This window comes from Panthera uncia, unplaced genomic scaffold (genome assembly GCF_023721935.1).
Source record: "Panthera uncia isolate 11264 unplaced genomic scaffold, Puncia_PCG_1.0 HiC_scaffold_1608, whole genome shotgun sequence".
Taxonomy (NCBI): domain Eukaryota; kingdom Metazoa; phylum Chordata; class Mammalia; order Carnivora; family Felidae; genus Panthera; species Panthera uncia.
Genome location: NW_026058259.1, coordinates 35902 through 46398, shown reverse-complemented (window position 1 = coordinate 46398; position 10497 = coordinate 35902). Strand labels below are relative to the sequence as shown.

General features: G+C 36.6%; 1 long non-coding RNA gene across 1 annotated transcript; it reads left to right on the top strand.

Annotated features, from left to right (window-relative positions):
• Positions 1 to 3729: 3729 nt before the first annotated feature.
• LOC125917233 (uncharacterized) lies at positions 3730 to 7005 on the top strand. Its single transcript, XR_007456120.1, has 2 exons — positions 3730 to 5059; positions 6224 to 7005. It is a non-coding gene; the product is annotated as an uncharacterized LOC125917233 (long non-coding RNA).
• Positions 7006 to 10497: the final 3492 nt, after the last annotated feature.

Here is a 10497-nt window from a genome sequence, read left to right as displayed (position 1 = left end):
GGTGTTCTTTTCCCTGAAGAGCTTTAAAATTAGAAGCTACTTCCTTGCCCAGATTGATTTAAAGATAATCCCCTCGGGGCGCCTGGGTGGCTGGCTCAGTCAGTTAAGCATCTGACTTCAGCTCAGGTCATGATCTCAAGGCTCGAGCCCCACATCAGGCTCTGTGCTGACAGCTCGGAGCCTGGAGCCTGCTTCTGATTCTATGTCTCCCTCTCTCTCTCTCTGCCCTTCCCCCACTCACACTCTGTCTCTCTCTCTCAAAAATAAATAAACATCAAAAAAAATTTTTTTAATAAATAAATAAATAAAGATAATCCCCTCTAGTTTAGTTATATTAGCTCTGATATCAGTTATGTTTATCTTACGTTTTAGCTGCCAATTTATTTACACATTGCCAGGAAGTTAATAGTATATAGTACCTGTATTGGCAATGTATGGCTAATGAGAAGCAACTCTTTTATTTTAGTTATTGATTATTAATATTTACTCATATATTTATTAACATTCATGCATTAAAAAAATTTTTTTAATGTTTATTCTTGAGACAGAGAGAGAGAGATGGAGCATGAGCCAGGGAGGGGCAGAGAGAGAGGGAGACACAGAATACGAAGCAGCCTCCAGGCCCTGAGATGTTAGCACAGAACCCGACACAGGGCTCAAACTCATGCATGAACCGTGAGATCGTGACCTGAGCTAAAGTCGGATGCTCAAACGACTGAGCCACCAGGTGCCCCAAACATTCATGCATTTTTACATAAATCATAATTGTTTAGAATTGAAGGTGAGATATATAACAAGTTTAAATTCCTATTTGTTTCTGTAACTACTGCTATAGTTTTCAGTCTCTTATTGGTGATAGAGCAGTTTTGAGTCCTTTTGAAAATCTGTTCAAAGCTAATCACCCTCATCCAAGAGAAATTTTCATAAACTGCTTCAGTGTTTCCCTAGAACTTCATGCTGGATTCCTGGTTAAGTCCTGCTAACATTAAGTTTTAGTATAGATTCATCCTCTTAAAAAGTACCTAGTCATGGGGCGCCTGGGTGGCGCAGTCGGTTAAGCGTCCGACTTCAGCCAGGTCACGATCTCGCGGTCCGTGAGTTCGAGCCCCGCGTCAGGCTCTGGGGTAATGGCTCGGAGCCTGGAGCCTGTTTCCGATTCTGTGTCTCCCTCTCTCTCTGCCCCTCCCCCGTTCATGCTCTGTCTCTCTCTGTCCCAAAAATAAATAAAAAAAAAACGTTGAAAAAAAAAAAAGTACCTAGTCCTAACCTATTTTACTTGAAATAAATGGTCTTAAATGAAGAAAACTTTCATACAAAAAATTTTGTAATTACATTTACAGTAACCAGCTAAAACAAGTCTTCATCAGTTCTTCTCCAAAGTGAACTAATGCAGTATTTTCCCTCATTCACTAAATAATTAATATAAATATGTTTGTTTAAAAATAAAAAATCTATGAAAGCAAAAGTCCAGAGGTACCAGGTCTCTAGCATTGATAGTAGCAACAGCTACAGTTCTAACATTGCTCATCTTGGATTTCAGTACATACAAGACTCCTATTGTGTTTATACCCTGTGTTGTATTTACATTCACCAGAATAAAATAAATACAATGAAGACATAGATGAAAAAAATTCTAGGTAAATGAATTATTCCTGTTTTCTGCCGTTATTTTACATAATGGTGGCTATTAGAATGTTTTTTCTTCTTGGAAATAGTCTGAAATTTCCCTTTCATGTTCACATTGCATTTCTTTCTCTACCACCAGGAACACACTACCATTTATCCTGCAGTTACAAGTCCTCTACAGACTGCATGATTCAGAGCATACTTTTTTGAGCTCAGTACCTCCTTTATACTCTTAAAGTTTATTGAGAACCCCCAGGAACTTTATTTACCTTTTGTGAGTTATATCTATCAATATTTAACATATGAAAAATTAAAACTGAAAAATTTTTAAATATTAATGAATTTATTCAAAAAACATTAGTAGGGTGCCTGGGTGATTCAGTCGGTTGAGCATCCAGCTTCGGCTCAGGTTATGATCTCATTCTCCGTGAATTTGAGCCCCATGTCGGGCTCTGTGCTGACAGCTCAGATCCTGGAGCCTGCTTCAGATTCTGTGTCTCCCTCTCTCTACCTCTACACCCCCCAAAAGTAAATAAGCATTAAATAAAATATTTTTAAAAAGCAATAATATAAAACTATTACTTGTTTTAAAATAACATATTTATGAAAAATAATTGTTTCCCAAAAAACTTTTATTTTACATTTTCCAAACTTTTTAAAGTTTTATTTATTTAAGTAATTTCTACACCCCACATGCGGCTTGAATTCACAAGCCTGAGACCAAGAGTCACGTGCTCTTCCAACTAAGCCAGGAAGACACCCCACATTTTCAAAACTCTGATTTGCTAGAAGATAATTGGATTCTCCTACCTTCTGCATTCAGTCTGTTAAAATATGTTGTTTTCATTAAAATCTATGAAGAAAATCTAGCCTCACATAGACATGTTGTTGGAAAAGCAATCTTTTAATAGCCTTTTCAGACTATTGTGGATATTCTTCTTTGATACTTTGCCAAATTTTAACAAGTGGTAGTTTCCTATAAGTTAGTCAAATCAGAAATTCAGTTATATTAAAACCCATTGGTCTGTCTTACACTTTGGATCCTTTACCCGTGATGTTTTTGTAACATCATGTTTAGTCACCTGGAAAATATCATTTCACTGATTTCTGCAGATCTTCCAAATGTTGACACACTTCCTTATAATATCAAAACCCACTTTCGTAATATTGCCACCAATTTCATTATAAACCTCTTTAAATATTGAAAAACTGTCAAACTGAGGGTGGCAAGTACAAGCTGTCCAAAATTCTAATTTTTACTTGAAAGCTCAAATTTTATCATTGACAACACATACACATGTTTTCCTTGAAGTGACAAGATCATAAGCTTTCATTTTTAAGAAAATGTCCGTCGGGGCGCCTGGGTGGCTCAGTTGGTTAAGCGGCCGACTTCGGCTCAGGTCATGATCTCGCAGTCCGTGAGTTCGAGCCCTGCGTCAGGCTCTGTGCTGACCGCTCAGAGCCTGGAGCCTGTTTCTGATTCTGTGTCTCCCTCTCTCTCTGACCCTCCCCCATTCATGCTCTGTCTCTCTCTGTCTCAAAAATAAATAAACGTCAAAAAAAAAAAATTTAAAAAAAAGAAAAAGAAAATGTCTGTCTAATATCCGAGTCTGAAGAACCACAGTTTGTCTGCCTTTCAAATAAAAATAGCATTCCTTGGAAAAAACGGCTAGGTTGCTCTCCAGCTCAGTTGCACAAGTACTTTTCCTCAAGACAACCAATATACCTCACCGTGCAGCAGATAAGCTGTATTATGTACTTCCTGTTTAATCACACAGAATAGCAAAAAGGTGTGTGTCGAAAACATGAAAGTTAATAAAACTAATAACTTTTACTTTTTTATGAAGGATTTGCTTGAGAGTGTTTTGCAATAAAGCATACAATATAGAATACAAAATGGTGCAACTGTCTATCCATGCTAAGGGACCAGCAGTTTTACCTACAATTGCTTTTGCAAAGCAAGTAATGCCTTTTATGATTTGAAATTAATTTTTACCTCAGTGACTTCCTGAAAAGGTATTGGGAACTTCCCTGGGGTTTGTGGTTACACTCAGAACCACTTCTTTGGAAAATACACAACGTTATTTCCTATTATAACACAGAAATAACAAAAGAGCCATTGTCTCAAAGCTCTGGAGCAATTTTTAAAGTTGGAGTTTCTAGATAAATAATAAGATCTGGAAGCCTGAATATCTTTGTAATTCATGAGGATGTAGGACTAACTGCTTATTTGTATAAATATTTTTCCTTATTCTCTATAATCTTTATTGGGTTTTAATTACCTTCTGATAACCTGGGCTCACAAGGTTGCTTTAAGGTATAAATTTGGCTTTTAAGAATCAACTTTTTGGGAAATGGAGTTATTTCTTGAGCATCAAATTTTATGTCCATTCTTTTTCTTTTTCTTTTTCTTTATTTATTTATTTTGAGAGAGAGTGAGAAAGAGCACATGCATGGGAGGGACAGAGAAAAAGGGAGAGAGAGAATCCCAAGCAGGCTCCACGCTGTTAGCACAAACCTGATGTGGGGCTTGAACTCAAGAACTGTGAGATCATCACCTGAGCCAAAATCAAGAGTTGGATGCTTAACCAACTGGGCCATCCAGGCACCCCTACATTATTTTTCTATTCATTATTTTCTATTCACTGAATATCTTTAAGTGACTGAACCTGAAGGATGAAAACCTGCCCATTTTGCCTTTTCCCTTAAAGTAAATAAATACTTTACAGAAAAACACATAGAAAGTTTGTTAAATACAGAAAAGGGGCAAAATTACTCCAAATCCCAAATCATAACACAATTATTACTGCCTTTTTAGTATATTTCCTTCTGATATCTTTTCAAATGTTTTCAGATTTTCTGTAGTAAAAATCTAGCTAGCTTTTTTCCAAGTTGTCTAGATGACTTTTTACCATCTAGGTAACAATGATAAGTTATTTTGAATACTTTTTAATATATCCCATCAGTTAAATTATTACCTTGCTGTATATCTAGGATACTTCTGGTTTTGCCACAAATATCTTGAAGTTAATGGCTTTTTCATATTTTTGTTTATTAAGAAATTCCAAATGCAATTATAGACCAAAGGGTGTGAACTCTGATACACACTAGTTTGTTCTGGCAAATCTTAGCCTATTCATATATTTACACAAAAGGACCAAGGTCACTGTCCCGTCACTATCATTGAGTACTATCATTGCCTTCAATTTTTGCTGCAATTTTATTGTCAAGTTTAAGACATTTTCATTTTAAAAATATTAGTAATGAATTTTATTCTCATATTAATGGTTATAATTTGCCTGTTTTTATTTTTATCTTTTCTTCCAAACTCCTCAACTTCTAGCATTTTCCACGTGCTGATTCTTAATCTAATTATTGTGGGAGCTGGAGTAATCATGGCCTGTTTCTACCCAAACATAGGAGGAATCATAAGGTACAGCCTATAAGGAAACTCTGTCCCTTCATATATTGGCCTTTATTTTTATGGTTTTCCTGTTGATATTGTCATTGTTGTTGTTAATTTAATTATATGAAATTATTGTATTTAAAACTGGTAACATTCAAATGTAGTTCTCTGCTGTCAAAGTGCTCATTATCTTCCATCACTGCTTCTTCCTGATTCTAGAAGCCCCATTATCCCTTGGGCATCTTTCCCCTTCTCTTTTTCTTTTATACCTTTTTCTCTTTATACAAGATAAAAAATTTTTTATATAAAATCTATAACTTCTTGGAGTACCTGAAGATCTCTAGTATGTTAAGGCTGTGTTCTAAGTTTTTAAATCCATTTCTATCAAGAACGTGTTTCACTGTGAGTTGCAGTCAGAGAGTAAGAGTTGAGATGGGAGTTTAGATCCCATATGGCTCTTTACTTAATATATTTTCTCTAAAAATGTTGTGATGGGTTGAATAGATGGGGAGTGAAGTTGTGACCTCACATTCTCATGGAATACTGGGCTGATTTCTCTTCCTTGACTATAGAAAGCAGGGCTGAGTCACTTTTTTGAAGACCCTTACCTAAGAAAGTAGCAAGAATCAGGAGAGAGCATTGGCCTGATGCTTATTGAATATAATGGATTTTCAAGTTTCTGTTAAGCTAAGGATAGGGTAAAGAAGAAGAAAGTGCGGATCTGACAGTCTTTTGTTGAGGTATTTTTGTTACTATCTTTGATAATTATGCTGAACACCACAGAGATACTCATCTGTTCTCCTTCTCAAGCAGATGCTAGCAGTCCTTCAAAGACTCAGAATGCATAATTAGTTTATAAAAGATCAAAGATAGGAAGCCTGTCTCCAGATGTTTCTGAGGAAGCAGCCACAAACATGGAGACATAGAAGAACTATGGAGATTGGAGAGATGCATAAAAAACTCTGTCAAGCAGATGCTATAAAGATGAACAGGAAATAATATTTTATATTAGCTTAGCAAGTAAAATGTTTTCAACTGACATGCATTATGTCTACAACACTTGAATCAAAAATAATTTTGTTCCCTTATTAGACTAAAGAGGGTTTAAATGGTACTATATTTACCTTAATTGTAAATCAGCAAAAACAAAATGCAAGATTAATATTAATCCAAAAAGTTTTTATTTCACAGGTATTCAGGAGCAGCATGCGGCCTGGCCTTTGTATTCATATACCCATCTCTCACCTATATAATTTCCCTCCACCAAGAAGACCGTCTGACATGGCCGAAATTAATCTTTCACGTTTTCATCATCATTTTGGGCCTGGCTAATTTGATTGTTCAGTTTTTTATGTGAAATACTCAATGTTTTCTCAAGATCTTTTGTGGTATTTTCAACTTTGACAACAATTCCACATAAATTCACTTGTAAATGATGTTATTGCTGTAATTCTAAATGTTTTCCTAAGATAATTTGGGGGAAAAAAAAAGGAAATGGAGGTCCATTAATAAGTAATTTTGATTAGAGTGGAAAAGGGGGCAATGATCTTTATCTCTTTTCATATTCACCACCTCCTCATTCTCACTGTCTTTTCTGAGTAGAAGCGTAAGCCCTTAGGAAAAATCACGCTGGTTTTTGCTTTTACAGTTTTAAGGTGCATAAGTTTATTTTGACTACAGTAAAGATTCTCAGGGTGTCACAGCAACTATTGCCAGATGCTATTTCTGTTTTATGTTTGAATGTATTCACTTTCATTTTATTACTTGCTAGATCATTTCTGCAGTTTGTCCAAACATTTACTGTTTGGGACAGTAAACCAAATACCTCATTTTTAAAAGAAATTTCCATGGCATCAGTGTTAATAGAGTGAACTCTTAACTGCATCCTTAATCTCTGTTTAAAAGAGAGAAAGAATGTCAGTATAGGCTTTGTGGTCATGAAATTTACACAAAATAAAAGAACTGGGAGAGTTTATTGCTGTCTGACTCCTTTTGTTTCTAATCTAGTACCAGTGACTTAGGTCAGAATTCTAGTTCCCCCAGCCACATTTTGCATAGGAACCAGTATGGTTGTCTCCATCAACCCAAGAGGACTCTTACTTTTTAGATTTCTGAGCATTGCATAGGATGTCATGACAGGACCAATGGGGAAGAATATAGGAAACCTGGCAAAGAATGTCAGGTGCATGAGTCCTTATAAGAGAGAAAGGAAATGGAGAAGGGACTGGAAAAGTGAGGCTTCCTTCCTAGTGTGTTGGGGATTAATCCAGGAAACAATTAATTCTGTTTGAGATAAGACTTCCAAGAACTGGTTCCCCAACCACTCCACCGCTTACTTCTTAAATGGCAGAGAAGAGGTTAAATCCCTGAATCTGAGAAAAGGATTAGGGAGTCCGAATTTTTAAAAAAAAATTTTTAATGTTTATTTATTTTTTGAGAAAAAGAGACACAGAGCGTGAATGGGGAAGGGTCAGAGAGATAGGAGGACACAGAATCTGAAGTGGGTTCCTGGCTCTGATCTGTCAGCACAGAGCCCAATGCAGGGCTCAAACTCACAAAGGGTGAGATCAGACCTGAGCCAAAGTCGAATGCTCAACTCACTGAGCTGCCCAGGTGCCCCCTCCTTTTTTTAAAATTCAATTAGTTAACATACAGTGTAGTCTTGTCTTCAGGAGCAGGGCCCAGTAATTCATCTCTTACATATGACACTCACTGCCCATCCCCACAACGCCCTCCTTAATGCCCATCACCCATTCAACCCATCCTCCCACCCACCTCCCCTCCAGCCACCCTCAGTTTGTTCTCTGTATTCAGGAGTCTCTTATGGTTTGCCTCCCTCTCTGTTTCTATCTTATTTTTTCTTCCCTTCCCCTATGTTCATCTGTTGTGTTTCTCAAATTTCACATAGGAGTGAATCATATGTTATCTGTCTTTCCCTGACTGACTTATTTCGCTTAGCAAAATATAATCTAGTTCCATCCATGTTGTTGCAAATGGAAAGATCTCATTCTTTTTCATGGCCGAGTAGTATTCCATTGTATATAGGTACCACATCATCTTCCCCTATTCATCAGTCAATGGACATTTGGGCTGTTTCCATAGTTTGGCTATTGATAGTGCTGCTGTAAACATTGGGGCACATGTGCTCCTTCAAATCAGCATTTTTGTATCCTTTGGATAAATATCTTGTAGTGCAATTGATGGATCATAGGGTAGTTCTATTTTTAATTTTTTGAGGAAACTCCATACTGTTTTCCAGAGTGGCTGCACAGGTTTGCATTCCCACCAACAGTGCCAGAGTTTCCCTTTTCTCCACATCCTCACCAACATCTGTTGTGTCCTGAGTTGTTAATTTTAGTCACACTGACTGGTGTAAGGTGGTATCTCTTTGTGGTTTTGATTTGTATTTCCCTGATGATGAGTGATGTTGGATATCTTTTCCTGTGTCTGTTAGCCATTTGGATATCTTCTTTGGAAAAGTGCCTATTCATGTCTTCTGCCCATTTCTTCACTGGAGTATTTTTTTTTTTTTTTTTTTTTTTTGCTGGGGTGGTTTTTTTTTTTTTTTTTTTTTTTTGGGTGTTGAGGTTGGTAAGTTCTTTATAGATTTCAGATACTAATCCTTTATTCAAGATGTCATTTGCAAATATCTTCCCTTCTGTCGGTGCCTTTTAGTTTTGTTGATTGTTTCCTTTGCTGTACAGAGGCTTTTTATCTTTATGAGGTCCCAATAACTCATTTTTGCTTTTGTTTCCCTCACTGCTGGAGACATGTCAAGAAGTTGCTGCAGCCTAGGTCAAAGAGGTTGCTGCCTGTTTTCTCCTGTAGGATTTTGATAGTTTCCTATCTCACATTTAGGTCTTGCATTTTGAATTGTTTTTTGTATGGTGTAAGAAAGTGGTCCAGTTTCACTCTTCTGCATGTCGCTGTCCAGTTCTCCCAGCACCATTTGCTGAAGAGACTGTCTTTTTTCCATTGGATACTCTTTCCTGCTTTGTCAAAGACTAGTTGGCCATATCTTTGTGGGTCCATTTCTGGGTTCTGTATTGTGTTCCATTGATTTATGTGTCTGTTTTTGTGCCAATACCATACTGTCTTGATGATTTCAGCTTTGTAATACAGCTTAAAGTCTGGAATTATGCCTCCAGGTTTGGTTTTCTTTTTCAACATGACTTTGGCTATTCAGGGTCTTTTCTGGTTCCATACAAATGTTAGGATTGTTTTTCTAGCTCTGTGAAGAATGCTGGTGTTATTTTGATAGGGATTGCATTGAATGTGTAGATTGCTGTAGGTAGTGTCAACATTTTAACAATAGTCTTCCAATTCATGAGCATGGAATTTTTTTCCATATCTTTGTGTCTTCTTCAACTTCTTTCATAAGCTTTCTATAGTTTTCAGCATACAGATCTTTTACCTCTTTTTACCTGGGTTTTTTCCTAGGTTTCTTATGAGTTTTGGTGCAATTGTAAATGGGATTGATTCCTTGATATCTCTTCTGCTCCATTATTGTTGTATAGAAATGCAACTGACTTCTGTATATTGATTTTATATCCTGCAACTTTGCTGGATTCATATATAAACTCTGGCAGTTTTTTTGTGGAGTCTTTCAGATGTTCCATGTAGAGTATCGTGTCATCTCCGAAGAATGAAAGTTTGACATCTTCCTTGCCAATTTAGAGGCCTTTTACTTCTTTTTGTTGTCTGATTACTAAGGCTAGGACTTCCAACACTATGTTGAATAACAGTGGTGAGAGTGGACATCCCTGTCATGTTCCTGACCATAGGGGAAAAGGTCTCAGTTTTTCCCTGCTGAGGATGATATTAGCAGTGGATCTTTCGTATATGGCCTATATGATCTTGAGGTATGTTCCTTGTATTCCTACTTTCTTGAGGATTTTTATCAAGAAAGGATGTTGTATTTTGTCAGATGTTTTTTCTGCATCTATTGACAGGATCTTATGGTTCTTATCCTTTCTTTTGTTAATGTGGTGTATCATGTTTATTGATTTGCAAATGTTGAACCAGCCCCACAGCCCAGTAGTAAATCCCACTTGATAATGGTGAATAATTCTTTTCATATGCTGTTGAATTCGATTTGCTAGTATCTTGTTGAGAAGTTTTGCATCCATGTTCATCAGGGATCTTAGCCTATAATTCTCCTTTTTAATGGGGTCTTTGTCTAGTTTTGGAATCAAGGTAATGCTGGCTTCAGAGAATGAGTTTGGAAGTTTTCCTTCCATTTCTATTTTTTTGGAAACGTTTGAGGAAAATAGGTATTTAACTCATCTTTAAATGTCTGGTAGAATTCCCCTGGGAAGCTATCTGGCCCAGGACTCTTACTCGTGGGGAGATTTTTTGATAACTGATTCAATTTCTTTGCTGGTTATGGGCTTGTTTAAATTTTCTTCTTTCTTTTTTTTTTTTAATGTTTGTTTTATTTTTGAGAGAGAAAGAGAGACACAGCA